General features: G+C 35.9%; 1 protein-coding gene and 1 pseudogene across 3 annotated transcripts in view; one reads left to right on the top strand and one right to left on the bottom strand.

The window, feature by feature from the left end:
* The window catches only part of SYT1 (synaptotagmin I), a 212,492-nt gene that overhangs the window by 49,880 nt on the left and 139,393 nt on the right, over window positions 1-23,219 (bottom strand). The window lies entirely within an intron of this gene.
* Window positions 10,139-10,849, top strand: LOC105819975 (annotated as a pseudogene).

A 23,219-nucleotide genomic window follows, 5' to 3' on the forward strand; every position in this document is an offset into this window, starting at 1 on the left:
TGGTTAACTCCCCAGTTCAGCTGGAATACAGGCAACCCCCTTCCAGTGGCCCCCAAACCCCTACACGGGCTGGCTCCTGCCTGCCTCTCAGAACTCACCAGGCTCTAGCCATGCCAGCATCAAATGAAGTTTCTTCCCATGTCAGGACCTTGGCACTCTTTTTTCTCGTTACTTGAAAGACTTCTTCCAGGTTTTCAAATGTCACCTAGAGACCTCCCTGTTCACCAGAGCTAAGTCAACCCCTGCATTCACCCTTTACATTATTATTCATTCTCTTCATAGCACTTACCAGTACCTGAAATGATCTTTCTTGTTTTCTTCATGCTTATTATTTATCTCTTTCTACTAGAATATAAGTTCCTTAAGGGCAGACTATCATGTTAACCTCTCTATTACTAATACCTATATGATAGTGCCTGGCACTAAATAAATGCTCAATAAGTATTTGTTGACACATTGTCTGAAAAAAATATTATCCTTCAACCAAACTACACAAAATATTTGAGTCAGTTTCCTCCACTTAATGTATGATTATGTCCCCTTAGCCCAGAATAGAATTTATACAACTTCCATTCTTTGAATAAAGCTCTATTCTTTTATTCTCAATCGGAAAAAGAATGATGACTTGATTTAATCCAGTTTTGTCCTAGATTAGTATCACCTGGGAAACTTCAGAAAAAAAAATCATTGCATCTTGTGACCTTCAACCTTTTTCAGGATGGAGTCCTGACATCTGAATTTTTAAAATATCCTAAGGTGATTCTGATGTACCAAGATGGTCGAAAAAGACTGGATTAATATTTAATACTTAAATATTTAATATCTAATTAATATTTACTGGCAATATGCTACAGAATTATCAAATACATCCTCCTAAATTTGTATTCAAGTGAAATAGAAAGTATCAATTTAGGGCAGAAAATACATCAATCTTTCTGCATTGAGGGTGGTCCCACATGATAACCAGCCATAATTTATAAGGATTTTTTGTTCTCACGTGAAAATCTATTAGCATACTTTTTGGGCCCTATAAAACGGTTGACATAATATCTCATTCAGTTTCTAAAATAGTAAAACATTCAGTTTAGAAGTGGTTATGGATAACTTCATATCTAAATATTAAGCAATTAAAATTACATTCCTAGGTGTAGTAACTAATTTAGGATAGAGTATTATTATCTTGCAGCCATAATACCATAAGAAAAATAGTCAAGGGCTATCTTGTAAATGATAAAAATAAGCCTCCCTGAATTTCCTGTTAATGATTAATTTGGAAAATTAGGAAAACGTGTATACTTATTTACTAAGTGTATTATGACATTTTTAATTTGTTGTTTTTGATATAATGTGTATTGTTTAAATTGATTTTTTTCATCCTTGATACTCTTCCTATACTCTTTTCCCCCTTTCATTATACCCTTTGAGCAAAGTATACACTACACATAGACCAGGAGAGGAAATACCTTTACTTCATAAATCAAGTAGACTGAGACTGAGACTATCAAAGTCCATAATAAATGTTGAACTCTCTAGTTCACTGATCTACAACTAAATCATTCAGAAGACTCTTTGAGCTGCAGATGCGGTTGATTTGTGTCTCTTGTACAACCCGTTTTCCTCTCTCTTTCCCTTTCTTTGCTCTCATTTATTTGACAAATGTGTTTAATGCCTATTATTAATATGAATCAGGTCCTTTAAAACCATCTTGGCATTAAAAATAATACAATAGAATTATGTGTATGTGTGTGGTGTTTGAAAGTAGTTTTCAAACATTAGGATTCTCATGAGATTCATCTACTAAAACTTTATGGACAATTATGGAGGTAATTTTAGGTAGACAGGCTAATCCATCCAATGACCAAATTTATTTAACAGCACAACAGCTCTATTGTGTAGATATGTCATTGGTAAGATTAAATTTATGGTCTAGATGTTTTAGCATTTGAGTGATTTATAAGAGTAAAAACATCATCTAGTTTTTTGAAATGTTACAGTGGTGACCTGTTTTGATGAATTCTAGTTAGGTGTTAGATTTTTTTGATGTGAGCCCAAACAAATTTTCTTTAACATAAAATAAGCCAACTAGATCAATTCCTATCCCAATAGTTATGCATCTTTAACTGTATGAATTTTGAAATGTGTCAACCTTTAAGATGAGACATGAGAATAAAGGGTGGGTTATATGTCATCAACTTCTGGTTGGTATAGATCTTTATGAGCTTAAATGGGTTCACATTTGGATACTGAATCATCCCGCAGACTCTGTTTTATATATCATTGTAGCAATCCATCTTTATCAGTGTGTATCAATTGCCTACACAGGTTACACTTGACACACTCTTTGAGCTTCTGCCTATATTTTTTTTCTAGCTGCATTTTTTTACTGTTTTCAATTTTTCCTTCCTAGTAAAAGCAATATTATTTCCATTTTAACAACTGCTTTGGTAATATCCCAAATCGTATTCATTTCTGCTCCTACCCGGCTACAGACCAGTAGCATTTACCAGGTGCTATCACTGAGCTATCTGGTCTATGTGAACAGTTCATGTATTTGTCTGATTTTAAATAATACATATGACCAGATGCTAAAGCATTAGAGTAGATTGCAGCTGAATAATATATTACTTCTTCAACACAGTCCCTGATATAGCTTCCAGGTTAGTCCAAGACAAGGTATGCATTGATGTGGCAGCTAGTTCTCGTCTCCTCTCTCCAGAATAGAACAGCACAGGGATGTTAGTGCTTAGCCTCGGCTATATATTGGTGGAATTTGCTCAGTCTTAGCTCCTTTCCCAAAAGGCAGAGAAAATCAGAGGGAAGGATGGTGCGGGAGAGGTTGGAGGGAGGCTGACAGAGAAGCCTAATGCTTTCAGGATTGCCTCTCCAGACATGGTTACAATAGATAGACTCAATTTTCTTTATTAACTGGACCAGATTAATCTTGATTAAGCTGACTGAATTATTTTTTTTCTTCTTTTTTTTTTGGAAAATAGCCTTGGAATGATTGAATTATTAATATCTTTTTATTTTATGTCATAAGACATAAACATTTGTCTTTTTCTTCATTTCCTATCAGCTTAAATTGGTTCACCTCTCTGGATACTCTCTGTACCCTTTCTCTTTGTCCTTTATAATTAAGTAAATTGTATACCACATGTGGGGGCAAACAGGGAATAAAGTAGTATTCTTTGTCTTCCTGTTCTCATTTGCTGCAAACCAGTGTATAATCTCACTTGTGTATCAACAATCTATATTATTGGATATGTTCTTATGTAATCTTTGTACAGCTGACAGTTTTACTTGAAATTATGAAGTCTACTTATATCATTATTTCTTTTTCCTATTTTATGTAGTTTTTTTAAAATTTCATTTCAGAATATTATGGGGGTTTTCACAATGGCAAAAAGTAGATGTGGTTTTTGTAGGTATGCTAGGAAATGAAAACTTTTTAATTTTAGAAGATGATTTGTAATTATTAGTTTGTTTTCAAATTGTTGTCCAAAGTAGATTCCCATGGAAATGTGCCTATTTAAGATGTTTCAAATGTGTGTTTTTAAAAGATTAAAATGTGGCAGTCATTGAGATACTCTTAAAAAACAATATCTAAAATATTATTTCTTTGGAGAAACAATACTAGGTGGCCATCGACACCTGCCTATTCTTCAAAAAGCGTTATGTTTTTGAGGATATGTGCTGTTCACATAGTGTGGCTATAGCACATTTTTTAGTAAGAGTTTAAAATATACATGAATTGGAGAGCTTTCAACAATGGGTTGATATTTGCTACATAGCTTGCAAAATTACTGTAGTGATGGCCTCGTTTTTAGTTGTGACATCTCGCGTTCTACCCATTATCTCACAAACCTCATGTGTAGCTTAGTACTCCTTGATCTTTTAAACTTCCTTGGTTTTTGATCACAACAAATCAGCCATTCTGAATAAAAATAAATCCATTTATTTCTTTCTCTGGCTTTGTTAAGTGGTATAATCATGTATAATTCTTACTGTCTACTAAAAACTGTTGGGGGATCAACTAAAGATTCTATTTCAATGATTACAAAAGATAATGTCTTCTTTTCTTTGCTCTTGGCGACATCTTTTCCACATTCAGAAAATAATGAAAATGAGCCACTTTAGCTCTTGGCCATCTTCCTAATACGTGCTTTGAAGTTAATAACCTATAGACCATGTCATTCTCTATTAAATTTGGTTTTTCCATTCCTAGGGAGCTTTTTAAAAATCTTAAGGAATATGATTCTGGGATTCCCAAATGTATACATTTTAGAACTGGGAAGGAACTTTTTGAAAGCTGCTTTTACTGTTGGTTTTGAAAACCACTGCTGTCCTTTGTTATTTTTGTTGTATATCTTTAAGCTAGTCTTTCTCAAAGAGTGATTCTTTAGGACTTTGCATCAGAAAACAGGACTTACTAATATTCAGATACTTGAGACCCTATTTCAGAGCTACTGAATAAGAATTACTGGTGGACCTGGGCACCTACATTTTTAACAAACATCCCAGGAGCTTCTAATGCACTCTCCTGATTGAAAACAACTGCTTTAATGGCTGGGCCTACCTAGTGACTGTGACTGATCTTAAGAGTAGTGACTATTACTTTGCTTCTAGTGACACGATTTACATTAGGTAACTGGAGTGAAACATATTAAAGACTTTGAATTCAACTTAAGGAGTTCGGATACTTCCAGAGTTATACTTAAAACTTACATGCTACTATTCGTGGCAGAACTGAGAGTGGAATCTCTTCAACCATTAAGATGAGGTGGCAGCATTTTATGGTGAGAGAAACCTGCATATAAATGTGCAGCTAGGGTGTAATATAGAATAATGATTCAGGAGACAAACTTCATTTGCATTCAAACTCCATGGATAATTATGGGCAAGTTATTTAAGCTCTTAAAGTTTTAGTTTCCTCATCTGTAAAATGATAATTTATATTATAGTACCTACTTAGAGTGTTACCGTAAGGATTATATGGGCTGCTGTCTATAAAATACTTAGCATGGTGCCTGATTCATATCAAGCACTTAGCAAATGTTAGTATCTTATATTACTTTTTTAAATAAATGAAAAATGTTCTCCGTTTCACTGGCCATCTTATTTAATTTAGGGCTTATTAGGTAGGACATGATACTGGGAAAAGTACAGATAGCTTATGTTAGAATTTTTATAATGAGATACAGATTCAGTGTCTTTATACAAAAATTATGGTTGACATGTTGCTAAAAGATCTGATTAGTAAGCTGTTCTTTAGTCTATTAAAAATGTCCCTTGATTCAGAGAACTGATACTCCATTCTTATTTCTTGTCAGGGTTTGTAAATGTGAGTGAGACCAACTGATTACATACAATTCTCTTGTAAGTAGATAGAGAGTACCTGTGAAGAGTAATGGACAGGTGGAATAAACCTACTCACTAAGCATATTTTTTCTAAACATTGTGGGATAACAGAGTTTCTAGCATTGTAGATACACATCCTTAATGGCATTCAAAGATGGGTTCCTTTGGAGTTTGTTAAATAGCAGGATTTAGGTATGTGGCACGGGCTTAGAAAAAGAGTGCTGGAATCCTATATGGTGTGCGTGATGTAGATCATGTCCTTGTGTAGTAATTTTTATGAGATACTTAGCCCTAGAAGCTGGGATTTAAAGTACCTGCTTCCTCCATAAGTTTTCCTATGAGTAGAATATGGAAATGCCTTCTTAGAAACTTCCACCACTACAGAATTTATACTTTTTTGAACACATAATCCTTTTCTGAACAAGTAGGGTTTTTATCCCCCCTGAAAGAAGCAGGACAAAGTGTGTGTGTATATGTTGAAGAGAAAAAGGACATAAATAAAGGCACTAGTGTTGCACAGTGGTGAGCAAGGAACTAGAAAAATATTACAAGGGTACTGCAGGCATTTTCTGACCCAGCTCTACCTATAGCTTCCTGCAGCTAAATACACATAAAGTTAAATATTTATATAATGCATTAGTAGAAAAAATAACTGCACAGGAATTCCAGGCTCTTCCGTTTAAATTTAACAAAATGATATTAAGTGTTTGTGACAAACTGGTCTTCATGAGATAGCAAAGATTTTGGATTAAACATATTACCTAAAAAATAAATGTTCATATACCAAAAAGATGCAACTTCCTAAGAAAAGGGTTAAAATATGTTCACTTAATTGCATGTATTGATTAAAGCATTCTAAGTCCCTGCAATTATTTGTATGCCAAACATGAATAGTCTGGATCTATACATTAGATATTACAGAAAATTTCAAGACCACTTACTGGACATGTTAGCCTTTTAACAACTATTGTTTGGGTATTTCTTAAGACCATATTGGCATTATAAACAAATGCTAAAATAAGTTAAAGAAATCTTAATTGGTATCCCAAATAGAATGCATATAAAAAGAAAATTTTATATATCATCTTTAATCAAATGCTTGTAGAAAGAATAGAAGGACTGAGGCTGGGCACAATGGCTCACGCCTGTAATCCCATACTTTGGGTGGCCAACGCAAGAGGATCACTTGAGGCCAGTAGTTCACGACCAGCCTGGACAATAGTGAGACTGCATCTCTGTAAAAAATTTTAAAAAACTAGCCAGGTGCAGTGGTGCACACCTGTAGTCCCAGCTGCTTGGGAGGCTGAGGCAGGAGGATCGCTTGAGCCCAGGAGTTGGAGGTTTCAGTGAGCTATGATGATGCCACTGCACTCCAGCCTGGGTGACAGAGCAAGATTCTGTCTCAAAAACCCACAGAACTGAGAAAGCAGTGATTATGATTGGCTAGAAATATTTGAAAACTGCACAGTTGACAGTTAAATAGCTTCATATTGGAAAAGTTATTTAACTATAATTTTTATTATTTACAGTGACTTCATTTGATAGGCCAGTGTTCTAAACCTCATTTAGTGAAAAAAAAAATAGAATCATTGATTTAAACATGAAAGGGGCCACAAATATCAAATAGATTAACATTTTTTATTGAAAGATTGATGCCCAGACAAGTTAAGTGACTTGCTTATGGTTATGGTCCTAATTATGGTAGAACTGAGACTAGAATTCAGTTTAGTGCCCTCTGCGTTAAACAGAACTAAGGTAGAAAAAAGAGGCGGATCTTGACTTATGAATTATCACTAGATTTCCAGTCTCTTTTCTGGGCCACTAATGTCTCAGAGAGTTACTGTCTCCTTAAGGAAAAGTATATAATATGGGCAAAAATATTTCTTTTATGAAAGACTCCAGTTTGATACAATATTCAAAGATTATAAGGTGGGCAAGAGAGGATAGAGATAGCAGAAGTGCTGAAAATGGAGGTAAATTGAGATAAATTAGGATAAAGACAGATTAAGATATTAACCATGATTGTGGTTTGCAATAATATGTGTGTCTCCAATGTGAAACTCATTTCCTTTGTCGCCTACAGGCAGGTGACTGGGCAGACATCTTTATGTCAAACGTGTTCAGAATGACTTTATTAAATGCTAGAATAGGTTATTCTTCCAGTAGAATGCCTTTCACTTAATATGTGAGGTCAATGTTGGGAGAGAAAGCAAGGATGAGAAGAGTACAAAAATGTAGAGACTCAGCTGTGCACAAGATAGTAGCAGAGGAGAGGTAGGAGGTGAGGGAGAAACTGAGGCAACAATGAAAGTGCTGTGGAGGGGACCACAGACTGATGGATGTATGAGGCTCTAGGCAGGAGGATGTCTAGAAACTATTAACTTCATGAAAGGGTGCTGAGAATTTTTGTAAAGCATTATTAGGTTACAGAAATTATGGTCACAATAGGTGTTTAAAGACCCAAACATCAGTGAATTAACCGGGAATGCCATGTTACTGTTTTTAATAAAAGCACAATAGGCATGGAAGTAGTCCATGCAATAGAAAACTAATGGATAAAAGGGTAGAAAAGAAACCCCAAAAACATGTTTGGGGAAATATATGGCTATTTACAAAAAAAATTCTTATGAGTTTTTTGTTGGAAATTTATTTATATAAGTAACTTCTCTGGAGGAAGATGTGGTACCATGCTTTGGGAATGGTTTAAAGTGATTCTATTTAATAGCAGGGTAATGGATTACATAACATTTAAGTGTTAATTCAACTCCTAGGATTAGCCAATGTTGATTGAGAGTAGCAGTTCAAAGCATGAGAGCAGGATCAGAGACCATGCCAGTGACATTCACCATTGTTGCCATGCACCACCTTCTGTCTTGGGTCAGTCTGAGTATCCATAACAAAGTTTGTTTTCGTTTGACTGTAGGATTTTTCTAGCTTGTTCACTTAATGATAGACCACTTTGCCCCACTAAGTGATAAAAACAATCTTTGGGGATTTATGAATCTTGGTTTATGTTCTCACCTAAGACTCAGCTGTCATGTTCTGTTAACGGCTTTATTTCCTTTATTAAGTGTGCTCATATGACACATTTTCCTGAATTGAAAAAAACAAGTACTTGAATTTCTATACTCATTTGATTGCTCCCTCCAATTGGTAACTTTGGCCTAACACATCAATTTATTCTAAACCCCATAATGGCCTGCGTATGCAAAACTAGTTTATAATTTTGTCCTGACACCATTTTGAATTGCAAATCCCAGCACTCTACCGCCAGTAATTTTGGTATCATGACCTTAATTTTAATTGTGGGTGACATTTTTTGGGGGAATGAGCATAAAAATTTGTTATGTTTTTTTAAAGGCTAATCAGACTTGAAAAATCAATGAATATACATAAACCTTGATTGAACATCCACAAATACATGGAAAGTAAATTATGCAAACAATACTGAGAATTCATTACCAATAGCTGATTATATAGTCCTTATCTATATAGAGTTTGGACAGTTCTTTTTGATAGTAGTTTGTTCTACACTGAAACCCAAATGCTCCCTACCACCCCCATTCGCTGTTTATTATAAATTGCTTGGTGGGAATAACCACTGCCAGAAAAGACTAAACAATCAATAATTCAAAGATTTGGGTATTAAATACCTATATATAAACAGATTAGGAACAGAATATCTATGTAATTCAGGAAAAAGCTAATGAAACCTATTATATAATAAAGGATATGTTTTTTTTCACATCTGCCACCAATATGGAATCAACTTTCGTTCTTATTTGCTGATATGCTTCTATTCAAAACTTGAAATGATGTAACTATAAATTAAGATCATTTTGGCTCTTAGTGTATGGTGCTCCAGATCTCCCAGGTTAGAGTGTCAAGAATGTTTGTCAAAAGTAGTCATTCTTCTCAGTGCCATAGCTTTTTGTCTATAACCCATATAGTAACGGAATGTAAAGCCATTGACAATATTTTTTGTTGAATTCACAAAAAGTTTACATGCCAGTGTTAAGCTGAATATTAAGCTCTTTTTTTTATACCTAGTTCATTTTAATACAAAACTGTTCAATTAGTCTTGTTTCTGATATATGAAAGAGGTTGTCTAAAGATTCTTTTTGGCATACAAATCATATAAATTTGGTTTATATTATTTGGAAATTTTCTAGAGAAACTAGAATCTTATAGAAATATTGTGTCCTAGTTTAACTAGATAATTTAGACTCCTCTAGAAAACTTAATATTGAGGGTAGGCTGAGAGGTGATCATTTTAATCTGGAATACTTTTCCCCGCACAGAGCGGAGTGGCTACTGGTCATGCTGCCAGGAATGCCTGACACCTTAGCCTGAGCAGTGGTCAGTGACAGGATGGAGCTAGCAAGGGATTGATTGCTTGCACCTGAGATGGGCTGTAGACCAGCATGTGCCAGAGGTGGGAGTCCAAGTCAAACACAGGGACAGCCTCACTGAGCAACCAAGAGCCTCAGTGGTACCTGAGGCATTCCCAGGCAGCAAGTACCTGTGATGGTTTCCAGTCAGAACTGAGCCGGCATTCTTAGCTGAGATACAAAGAGGTGGCAAAAGCAGCTTAGGAACAGCGAGGAAGCTGATTCCAAGCAAAAACCAGGTTCCATCTACGAAATGAAGTTTCTGACCAGCACCAGCTTGTGTAGTTTCTAGGAGAAACCTGCATTGTGCCTTTACTTACAGCCTTCCCCTGGGTCTCACGGATCATGAAATTTTAACTATGGACGTGAGATTTGATGGAACAGCAATCATGATTATGGCCAAGAGTAGCAAGATGCTGTGGCACATTGACTGTAGAATGAGATGTATACTGTGAGATGACCAAGTCGTCATCAACACCTTCAAGGCTTCTGACGAGCATATGAATTTGAGCTTCTGTGAGTGTGATAAGTTCAGGAAGATCAAGCCAAGGAGTTTGAAGCAGACAGAGTGCTTCAAAGAAAAGCAGGTTTTGGATCTGGTCTTGCTGCATGGGGAGAACTTGTATCCATGGCTGTGGAGGGACCACCCCAAAGATACTGCATTGCTCAGATACCGCTTGCTGGAGCTTCAGGAGGCCCTGGAGTTGGTAGGGCAGCTGGCAGAGGAACACCAGATGTTGTACCAATTCCCCAGGCTCCTGCTGGGTTAGAAGGCCCTGTCCAAGGAGTTGAAGGACTGTCCCAGCAGGTAATGACCCCACAGGGAAAAGGCACTGTAGCAGCTGCTGCCATTGCTACTGCTGCCACCATTGCTGAAGCCCCAGCACAGTACCCACCAGGATGGGGGACTCTACCCCCACCTGTAGGCAGAGCAACCCCACCTCCAGGCATTATGGTTCCTCCACCTGGTATGAAGCCCAGCAATTGGGCTTTTCCCTGCTTGAGAAACGCCAATAGGCCTGCCCCCTGCAGGAATGAGGCCCCCTTCACCAGGAATTAGAAGTCCACCTCCTCTAGGAATGCATCTGCCAAGACCCTAGGACACTGTTGATCCATCTCAGTCACTTTTTTCCCTGCAATTCATCTTGTGAAATTGTGTAGAATGTTTGAGCTTTTTGACCCCTCTTTCTGCACTAATAATAGCTAATAATAAATGCATAGAGCAATTATAAAATTTGATTTATATTTGTGTACAAAATGTTATGAAGGCTTTTACAGAAAAGCTTTTATATTAGCAATTGCAATGAGCATATGTTTTAAGAAGTGGCTAGAGCAAATAACAATACTTGAATCTGCTAGATATTTTCAGAGCTGGAAACTTTTCAGTTGCTGTGTTTATTGTATAGTTCAGCACTCAGTGAGATATGAAAATATGCATATAGAAAATTTGCTCTATTAAAATCAATTTCCATTATTTATGAAAAATATTCCAGATTAAAATGATCACCTCTCAGCCTACCCTCAATATTAAGTTTTCTAGAGGAGTCTAAATTATCTAGTTAAACAACTAGGACACAATATTTCTATAAGATTCTAGTTTCTCTAGAGAATTTCCAAATAATAGGTATGATCAAAGAGAGATTATATAGTTGGAGACCATTTTTCACAATTTAGTTTTATAGTGTTCTAGAGATGAATTCATCTTGTTAACGCATCAAAATAATAAAGAGGGATTTGCATCTTTTAGAAGGTGCAGGTGCTTTACATGATAAAGAACCGAGAAGTGTGATGTAAAAATTCCTCCCTGTAGTTCAGTTTTTTATTTTCGTGTGTCTGTGGGTAATCTAGGGATTCACTCCTTCATAAGATGAAAGAATTTGAAAGCTGTTACAACAACAAATAAGCCTAATTAAATTCTGATCATTCCACTGTATGTTTTGTCTAACAATGTAATTCTGCAAGGGACAACAATAAAATGCACATAAAAGTTAAAAGCAAAAGGAGATTTTTTTAGGAAAATTTTTATTTAAAAATATATCTTGAATAGCCATCTGTACTATATAAATTTATTTTTCTATTGTACCATACTGAACAGAATAAAAATATCTATGGTCAGGGAGGACGGGGGAATACAACAACGTTTTGGACCACAATGGACTGCGTTTACGGTGGTGGTCCCATAAGCTTATAATACTGTACTACTATTGTACCTTTTCTATGTTTACATATATTTAGATACACAAATACTTACCATTGTGCTTACCCCTGTATTTCTTTGAAATAAAAACCCCAAGAATCTCTACTCAGTGTTTGAAGCACATGTCATTTGCCATCATTTTAAAGTGATAAAAACTATCGAATCTCCATACACGTAGCAGGACTAAGAGGTAACTGCTGAAATGATATAATTTTAATAACATGGATCATTTCAAGAGGGGCAGTATGTGTACGCTATCAACATTTTGTCAAAACTTTAGGTTTTTTTTACTTCCTTTCCTCTCTGAATTCTCCCATTTTCTTTTTTTCTACTACATATTCTTTATTATCTACCAGTAAATAACAAGGGGGAAAGAATCATTGCCCCTTTTACTCAGCAAATTCAATTACGGTAAGGGGAAGGGCATAAAGCCCATGTGTTTGTGTACTTCTGAACATAAATTCCTTGAGGTCAGCATACCTCCTAAACATTATCTGGAATTGTGTAGGAACTTGAACCTGAATTAGTAAGGGAAAATAATCTTTCAGGAAATGAAAGAGTAGTAAAGAAACTAGCCCTTTCTTTCACACTAGTAATAAAGTTTAGGACATTTACAGGCGTCATATTTTCAAGAAATGTCTTCCACTTCAACCTGAGAAGTCTCTTACCGTTTAGTCACTTTCCTGAAGTAACAGACTCCCACGACTGAGAATCACTGTGTCATTTTTATATGCAGCATTTCTTTAACCAGGGGTGGGTATCTTGACGACTGACTGAAAAACACATTGACTAAAATGGTCTTAATAAGCATGCCCCCGTGACCTTCCTCCCCCATGGTCTCATCAGCAGGCAATAAACTAGGCTCATCATCCTCCATTCTCACATAAAAACTATCTGTCAGAGAGGTAATTACCTAGCCAGATATACGCCCCTCTGAGGAGAAGCCCAGAAATCATTATAATACTCTGTAATTAGTGTTTATTATTTTATCTGTTCATGTCAGTAGAAGTACCAAAAAAAAGCGCCCCTCAGCTGAACAATCCTATCATAACAATACCTAGAAAATATTAATGTAAAAGCTGCTCATTCTCTGCATTTTCTTTGTCATGGCAACTTAAAATCAGCTTGCTTCCAAGCAATTTGTAGCTCAACCACACTCCCTAACCCTCACATGGACCTGAAATTTCATCCAGGAGTATCTAAAGCTTTAGCCTGACAACAGGTGTAAGTATTATCTTGACAAAGAGCTGCATGATAAACTACTCATTTTTCTCTACAGGGACAAGTAGTACATTCAGGGCTTGTTCTTGGCAGATGTTATTCTAACAGAAATTCAGAATTCAAATCCTTCAAAACCCCTGCCAAGCCGTGTGCTAAGATGGGGAGTAAGTACACAGAGATGCTTCCTGCATCTCAATGAAGTGCTGTTAACAGGACCTTGGCTTTTGTTGCTCTGCACTTTGTAACCATGGTGGTCCTTTAATCTTTTTCAAGGAGATCTGATAAGAATTATCTGATTCACTGGGAACTTGAGACAGTCTCGAATACAGTTTTACCAAGTTTAGGTATACAGTTTACCTTTGAACACAGAATAGGTTCCTTTGGGACAAGCAAAAGAAATGTGTCTCTAATCTTTAAAATATTAATGCTATTGTGTTTTAAAGTAGGAATTGGGGAATTCATAAAAGTAATATTGTAGCTTAATGTAGGTTAACATTGATCATCAGTGTTTCAAGAAATGAAAACTACTAAATCCTAGGAGAAATTACGGGAATGGAGCTAAAGTCGTGGATTTTAGTTTCCTTAGGTCTCTAAGCCACATCCTCAACTTGTTGATGGATACTATTACCTAGAATTGTCGCAGGAATTAAATGAGGTAAGATTTCAAGTGTCTAGCACAGCGCCTAGCACACGGTAAGCTCTGAATAAAGTAGTAGCTACTTCAACTCCAGTAGACCACAAAGTGCTCCATATTGGTGCTCTTTTGTGGACTTGGTATTCCAGGAAACCACCTACAATCCTCTGTCTAACTTTGGAGTTCCGCATATGGGGTTGCCATACCTCAAGCAACCCTAGGAAACCTTCAGGGGTTCCAGGAAGGAAGATGTCATGAGTAGGTGTTTCTAGGAGGGTAGTGGATTAAGGGAAGGAGGACCTTTGCAAAGTTGACTTGGGGAATTGCAAGGGAAGCTTCTTCCAATCCTGCTAAACAAGGTGGCTTCACTTTTCAGAAAGAACTTGCTTGACCCCAGGCATAGACAGAGAGGTGTGATAGAAGTTTGCTGATTGACTGATTAGTGTAAATGTGAATAAATGTGCTCGAGGAACACATTTCCAACTGCATCTTTGCCAAAGAGTCTCTCTGAACTCTGAGTCCTGTTTTTCATAGTATGTTAATTAGCTTCTGCTGTTAATATTTACTCAACAGATCTAAATGACAGGTGCAATTATTTTCTCTTTTATTGGTGGTGGTGGTGAGGTGTGGTGGTTGAAGGAATGTTGAAAAAAAATGCCAAGAGTAGAGTTAAAATCTTTGGTTAATCTTGATAGGAAATATTTTTAAGTAAAATAGGCCAATTCTAAAAAGTTTTCCAAAGATGTCAATTTTTTTCTAGAAAGGGGGTTTTAGATTTATAAATCAGAAAATATGATTCAAGTAGAGTTAGAAGGCATGGGTTAAATTACTAGTTAAGTCTTTTACTCTCTAGCATGATCTTTGGCAAGTTATTTATTTCCTTAGGCTTGTTTCCTCATCTTTTCAACAAGATATATAATAGCTGTCTCAGGCTTCTTGTGCAGATGAGACTGCATGCAAAGTATTAAGCACAGTAAGTGAACCCTCAGCAATATCTATTATTTTCATATTCTCTTTTGGATAATTTTAGTATCCTCTTAGTAAACATATTTATCAAAGTTAGAGTTCTATTCGATGAGGTTTCAGTACACAAGCATACATATGATTACTATATTAAGAGGCAATAGACACAACAGAGCGGTTTATTTGAAATCACAGCTTTCCAGGGGTTTGCTACTGAGCCTACAAATAAAGATCTTAACCAATCCAAAAGCTTGGCCTACCCAGGACTTTGCATAAAACACCAGGAAGCTTTATGTGGATTTAGTGTATTAGTATATTATTGTGTGGCATAGACCGCTCTTTGGGATTTTAAGATGATTAACAAAACCCATATGTATTTTCAGGGCTCTCAGAGGACTCCTTGTAATGGTACACAGCTGGCACCTTTTGGTAACCTTCAAAAAGGCCAATTTTCTTCATTCCTTGAAACATTATCCAGAAATATTTTCAACTGAAGTTTTAAAAAACAAACAATAGGGTTTCATTTTGTGGCAGTCTTGCTAAACTAATTAAGTAATCAAGCGATTCATTATTTCAAGCATACCCTATTGTTTTTCTTGCATTTTGATTAACTTGCTAAAAAATTCTCTGCTGATATGCTTATTGGGTCTGAGGACCATTTACTAAACCATAATCTCACAACTGAAAATGAAGATGTAAATTGTCAAAACCATAACAGGAACACTAGAATTAAATGGATTTCTTTTCTCAGGAGGAAATTAACCATGGAAGTGTTTAGAGGGTAACACAATCCCAACCCCCACCTCTATTTTGAAAAAAAAAAAAAAAAAAAAAAACTAAAAAAGCCAGAAAACAAAAACACTTTGACCCAAGTCTTACTCTGAAACATACACTAATTTTTTGTGTTGACTTTGTAAGTCACTGTCATGACTCCATAAATTTGCTAGGCTCTGTATACAAGTCGTTGATGTAAGAACTTTCCTAATTTGGGCTGTGTATTCATCTAATGACCATTTTTAGTTATGGTATTTAGTATTTCCCCAAGTAGGGTCCTTAGGTTGGGTCTGTATGGGCATTCCAGCCTGTTCCTTGGGTTAATCACTACTGATCTGGATTCCAATCTTTATACTTTTGTTCTTGGCATGAGTTTGTGATTTAATGTTAGTGTCTCATCAAAAGCATTTGTCTAACTGTGGGTCATGTTGTGTTTGTTTTTATAGCCAATGAGGCTAGTAAATTGTACTTTTGACTTGCACAAGTGGTTCTTGGATCACAACAGTGTAAAAATCTTTGCCATATCAGGACCCTGACTTGTTTTTAATGAAGCCATCTATGAGGCCACTAAACTAACCTCTTTTCAGTTGATTCTTTAAAGACAATTATTTTTTTAGCAAATTCATTTCTGTAAACTAGCTCAATAGGCAATGTCATCCAGCCTGTTTGGTAGTAAGAAGAACTAAATAAGTTGCTTCCAATAAACTATTTTCTTTGAAGTTTTAAGAGTTGCATTTATCTGTTACAGATTATATAACAATGATAGAAAAATCCTCCAATGTAGGTCATACTTGTGATATTTCTGAAAGGTTCTAAATTTGTCCTGAAGAAAGGCAGACTTCAGTAAACTGGGGTTGGATTGGAAGGAGTTCATAAAGGGATCAAGCCTCGAGCATCTTCTAGTTAGCGAGGAAAAGATTTCTAAGGGAAGAACATTTGAGTTTGATAATCTGGGCCAAGTATTTTAAGTATGGTGTGTGACATAAAGAAGGAAGGCAAATTGAGGATGAGGGAAACTTCCACGGTTCACGGCCTGTGTTTTATATAGTTAAGAGCTTTAAGAATTAGATAATATGAAGAATAAGTGAGAAAGATACTTTAGCCAATAGCTTTCAAATGTCCTGGCAGTGATAAATAGGAGAAATTTGTCATGGCTGGGATGAAGAAAAAGGTACTTTTCCATGGCAGTTTACAAAACTTAAAAGAAATAAGTTATTATTTTGGTGATTAACTGCATATTAGACATCTCCATTTGTACTAATTGGCATCATACACCGAATTTGTCCCTAATTAAGCTCATGCTGTTCACTCTTCCTCAAGCTGAACTATTGCAGATTTCCACATCCCAGGGTTTAGTAACTCCATTCTTCCAGTTGCTCAGGACAAAATCAGGGCACCGATACTCTGCTCCTCACTCTCCTTCATAGTCAGAAGGAAATCCCATGGGCTCTTCCAATAAAATATATGCAGAATCTGACTACTTTCATCAACAGTCCCTGATTTATTTTTCCCCTAAGCTCTTATTATCTAACACACTTTATATTTTACTCATCTTGTTTAGTGTTTTTCTCCTCCTCTAGAATGTCATCCTTATGAGGGAGAATTTTTGCCTATTTAATTCACTGCTGCATCCTTAGCCTCTAGACCTCCTTAGCACATAGTAGATGCACAATAAATACTTTTTGAATTAACAAGTGAATAAAGCTGTTAGGGAATGAAAAAGGAAAGGCAACAAACACTAAATTGGATTTACTTTTAACTAATTGAACAATTTTTACATAATATGTGCCTACTTGAATATGAAATCTTTAAATCTTGTGTATATTGCATATATTTCACTAAAATTTTAAGAATGTAGAATTTTGGATAAAGTAATTCTAGAATATATGCACAAAATATATATATTCATAGAATATTTATGGCATTGAATGAATATCTAGCTCCCTACATTTTTGGTTTAACAAATTAGTGATCCCAAATTAAAATTTTAAAAATCCCAGGGGATCTTACCATATTTGGACAGAGTTTTCTTGGAATTAACTCATTTTCAGAAATATGATTAAAATGTTTTCTCATATGGACTATCCCCTGTTTAATTTTATTCAATATTGGAGTGATGAGAAAATATGTATTAGAATGTTAAGTACAAGTACTCCTCAGCAAATGATCGGGTTTTCCTAAATAACAGATTGGGTATGTTGAGTAAATTGTATATAATTTTAACATCCTGGATATTTTCAATTTATAGTTAGTCTTAAAGAATTCTAGAACTAAAAGGGAGAAAGGGAAACTAAGTTGTTTATATATCAAAGACAATATAGTCAAAGTCTGAATTTTCAAAAGCAACTCTGTCATATGTAAATGAAATTAGATTTCAGGATGCAAATATGTTCTCTTGGAAAGTAGAAGGATGACAGAAACACAAGATAATGTTTTTTAAAATGCTGTTTATAATTTAAATAGTTCTGTGAACTTTTATATTTTGCCCTATCACTAGAATTGCTAGGCCTTTTATTTAGGCCATAATTACCTAAACATATTATAGAAAGAACAAATAAATTGATGGTTGAGATTTAAGCTATTTAGAAAGTAAACACATTAAAAAACATGTTACATAAATAACCCCAAAAAAGATTTAATAGTACCTAGTACATAGTAGGTGTTCAATAGATATTTATTGAATGAATGAATGAACTTGAACATCAAGGAGCAATATGAGTTAAAATTTAACATGGAAACATGGATTTTATTGCTTGCTGGTTCGCCCTGGAACAAGAGTCCTGGAAATCTAATGAATAGATAAATCATATATTTATAATTTATGTGATATGATATTGGGTGGTAAAATATAAAGGTCTTTTGGCAATTTACACAAAAAGGCATGCAGACATTTGGAGATCATTCATGAGACGGACCACTTATCCTATCTCTGAGTTTAAGTTAAAAAGTTAGCCTGAATTGTGCATTAGAAAGATTTTGCTTTGTTTAAAGTGTAGTGTAATATAAACTAGAGTGCCCATCTAAATTGCCCATTTAGATTAAGAAAATTTCTTGAAGGAAATGCATCTCAGTGGGAGAGGAAAAAGCCATGTACCAAAATGAAATGTAATTAGAACTCGCTCAAGAAAATAAACTTCTTATGGATAAGATAGTTGTATAGAGAATGATTAATCATTTTTCTCAATGCCTTTGTTCCAAGTTTTAAATAAATGATTCAACATATTTATCCCATGAAACAAGAAGCAAGCATGGATAGTAAGCATGGATAGTTATAGAATGACAAGGTGGGAAAATACTGGCTTTGTGACTGGTTGACTTTTTTTTTTTTCATTTATTCATTAACTACTTTTGGTCGGGCACCATGCTAGGCACTTGGTGTATGGATGATGATATGGTCCTGCAATCTGGCGGGGCGGGGGGGTGGTGCGGAGGAGGCATCAGTCAAACAAGAAGTTGGCAATGAAATTCAGATTGCCAGCTGTGGCCACTATGTGCAGTAAGTGAAGCAAGTAGGTATGATAATAGAGAATAACAAACAATAAGGTAGGGATTATCTTTTCTCATTTCAGATGAGGGCATTGAGATTTGGAGAGGATAAGAAAATGATTTTTGAGGTCATAGGCTTGGTGAGCAGCAGAACTGGGATTCTAACCCAAGTCAGGCTGACTCCATACTCAGAGCAGGAATTGCTGTTATAGTACCTTTTACTGCTGACCATTCCAACACAAACTTGCTATTAATACTTAACCCCCCAGTGGCTACTCAGCTAAGGTTTAATTTCCTCTATGGGGTTCTGCCTATTTCTCTACCTTCATTTCTTGGTGGTTTCTCTGTACTCCCCAGTCTGTTTCATATAACCATACTCACAATTGTCTTTTGGGTCTGTCCCCTTGACCTGCATAATCCCTCATCTCAGCTCTTGCTTTCTCTAGGAGGCATCCATTACACCCCCAATTAGGGTTAAGTACCCTTCCTCTGAGCTCCTGTGAAATCCTATTCATTAGCTCTCAGCAAATTACTGCCTGTGGACCAAATCTGGTTGCTGCATGTTTTTGTAGGCTGTGAGCTAAGAAAATTTTTACATTTTTAAAGGTTGAAAAAAAATCAAAAGAAGATCAATATTTTATGACATGTTTAGTTATAGAAAATTAATGTGTCCATAAATAAAGTTTTATTAGAACACAGACATGCCTATTTGTTATAGACAGTCTGTGGCTGCTTTTATGTTACAATAGGAGAGTTGAATAGTTGCAAGAGACCAAGTGGCCTGCAAAACCTAAAATATTTACTGTCTAAAAGAAAAGGAGATATAGTACTGCTGGCAGATTTTGGCTTATAAACTAGAAACCTCTCTATTGTGGAGTTATGTGTTCCCCAGAAGAAATATTAGAGTTTCTACTTTATTTTTTTTCTTCTAAAAGTAAAGGATTGGAAATTGATTCACCATGGTGCCCTGTTTGGGCATGATTCACTCCCAGTACTCCAGGTTTCCTGAGGATGGCATGGAAGCACCACTGTGGGGCTCAGTGCCAGAGGGGCCCTCTATTTATTTGTTTTCAGCATTTTTCTACGTGCTGCACTTTGTGTGAGCCCAGTTAAACTGACTTATGTGTTATGTTACTTAATTGTAACCAAACTAATCCTCACAAAATCAGACGTTGCTTAAAATGATTCCTGAAAAACAACTGTGGTTTGAAGAAAAGTTGATAATGCAAACGTGGTAAGTATGGCAGAGCCAGTACCTCTTTCTTTTTCAGCTGAGCACTGTCAGTCATGCTTAGAGGGAAGAGTGATAATCTATTTCAGATGGAGAAGCTGGCTAAAATTTTTAAAAAATTAAAAACTTCAATGTGACATCCTGTCTTATTTTCTATGAATCTCAAACTAATCTTCATTAAATAGTATAAATCTTGTGCAGTTGTGAGGCACATTTTCAGAGGTGACTCTCTTTAAGCATTGAAATAAGTGGAATCCAACATTATACTTGCAAATTGCTATATCATGAAGTTAAACCAATATCTTAAAAAATGAGACATATTTACTAACATAGAAATTATTTTAAAGGGAGAGAAACATTTTTATCATAAATCAAATAAAATAATTGTAAAATGCTTATTTTATTTTTGCTTTATCCTTTATATTTTTCTACTTTTAAATAAGTTTATAATGTCCATTTTATACTACCACAGTAGTAAATGTACAGCATTTATAAACCTACAAGTAAATGTATAAATGCCAGAAGCTTTACTAGTAAGTGAACGTTATCAAACCTGAAGTCATCTGGTCTCATTAGACAAATCTATGCTAGCTAAGCACAGATCGTATAGGGAGGGAGATTTCCCTCTTTCCCAATCACTTACCTTTTTACAAAATGTTTATCTAGTTTATAAATAATTGCGTGTTTTAATGAAAACGGATATAATTTTGAGAAAAGAATTGCCTATACTCCTAAATCAGAATCTGTGCTCTTTAGGCGAGGGAAACCTCTTTCCATTTCTGTCACATCCTGTTAATTTTTTTCCCCATAGGATTTGTGATCATTTATTTTGGCACTTGTTTATTGTCGGTCCCCTTTTTGAGACAGTAGGCTCCAAAAGTGGAGGAACAATGACCATCTTGTTGACTGAATCTCAAGTGCCTAATTCGGGGCTTAGCCCAGGTGGGGTGCACAGTGCCCAATGATTGACGGGTCTTTAGAAGCTGGAGATAACAAGAGAGGAGAGGGATGAGGGGCCACTGCTGATTTGGCTTCCTCTCTCTCTGGGATCACAGAAAACCTTGGACCAAGAATATGACTTAGCACTGGAAATGAAATTTCAGATCTACTTGTTTGGGGAATCCTACTGTATAATCAACAGTGTCAATTTACATTGCTTTATACATTTGCTTTTTCAGAAATATTGTCAACCTTCCAGAGTTTGTTCTACATTTCTCAGCCATTCTCTAAATATACAGTGATTTAGACTGTGTCTACCATGATGGCCTCCGTTTAAAGAACTGACTACAATTTTAGCCCTAAAGGTTGCTGACCTTTCTATGGTAGGTAACATAATAGGTAATACTAAGAGTATCAGTCACTGGAATTATACACATCATAGGTAGGCTGTGCTAATCAACTTGTCTACAAATTATAAATATAATATGGATAACTTTATTCCAACATAATATCTTAATTCAGTTCATTTTGGTTTGTTCTCATTCTATTTAATTCAATTCAGTTCACACTATATGCCCAACACTGGGGGTTAACGAACCATTCTAATTTTCACTTAATTTCCTTATGGGGGTCTACTGTGGGCTAAGCAATGCTAGTTGACGGACATGCAAAAGTGAATCAAGTTGGATCTCTGGCAAAAGGAGATCACAGAGCAAAGGGCACAGATACCTACAGTGTGTAACAAATCACAGGAGAGGTAACTCCAGTGTGCCACAGTAACACAGAAAAAGGAATAATGAGGGTGCTTGGCAACGCTGATGATTAAAGTACTCAGTCTCATGAGTGAGAAAAGGTATTTACAGGACACAATCAAAGATAACAGTGATCAAGTGGAAAAAATGTGGATGGTGTAAAGGTAAAGAATAATGACGATGGGGCTAGGATATCTGGGGACGTTTCCTGGAGAAGCAAATACTTGAACTGGTTCTACCCATTTTTGGGGGGGCTACTTTTTGCCAAACTAAAAAAAGGGGCCAAAAAGAAAAACACAAAATGCTATGGAGCTTTTTAGCTCATACCTCTGAGGCACGACATCCAAAATGATTAAAAGTAAATTAAAACTGCCCAGGAACTCATGGGCTGCATACGATTGTCTTCCCACCAGGAAGCCACAGCTCACTGTTTCATGGCCGTTCTTTTTTTATATTATGTAAACTTGTAAATGCTAACCTTCCTCTTTTATTTTTTTTCAGTCATTGAATAGAACACATATTCCTTCTGGACGTTATTTTCCAGCAGAAATGAGAAACACACTGAAAAAATGAACACAGAGCAGTTGTTGCTTTGCTCATTAGGGCATTTGCTGTTTATCTGTGAAGTCACAGGGATTTGCATGTGTTGGCATTTGCAGGCACAGTTGGATAGTGTTACTTTGTCAAAATAATCTATAGAGGGTATTAATTGTGAGTCAACTGATGATCATTTTGCAGCTCAGAAGCATTTATTATCTTCTAGATTTGAGGTTTCTATGGTTTGGGAATTGTGGGCAACTGCAATTACAGTGCGCATGGTCTGGCTGGGGGGGTGTGCTGGATAAGCAGGCAGGCTTAGGCGACAGACAGCTGGAGTGAGGAGCTGGGACCTGCCATTTCTTCATCCTATGACATTGAGCAGTCACTTTTGCAAACCTTAGTTTTCTCATTTCTATATGGGGAGAATGATACCTACCTCACGGAATTATGAATGGGATTAAACAAAACCAAATTGGTAAATGCTTATCACAGAAAGCACCGATTAGATTATATCATTATTAGCAGTGGTAGTCTTTCATTCTTATTAAGTAAAAAAAAAAAAAAAAATCACTCTTGGTGTGGATAAATTTGTCTTTAATAGATGGTTCTTCCATGTGCTGATGTTGTCTTTAGCCTGGGCTTGAACTTTTAGAGCTGTAATTCTTGCCTAGAATGAAACAGTTTTGGGAGATGGGGAGAGCTTTAACAGGTTAAATCCTTAACCTATGGCAGG

Source organism: Propithecus coquereli, unplaced genomic scaffold, assembly GCF_000956105.1.
Source record: "Propithecus coquereli isolate 6110/MARCELLA unplaced genomic scaffold, Pcoq_1.0 Scaffold50, whole genome shotgun sequence".
In the NCBI taxonomy this organism is placed as follows: Eukaryota; Metazoa; Chordata; class Mammalia; order Primates; family Indriidae; genus Propithecus; species Propithecus coquereli.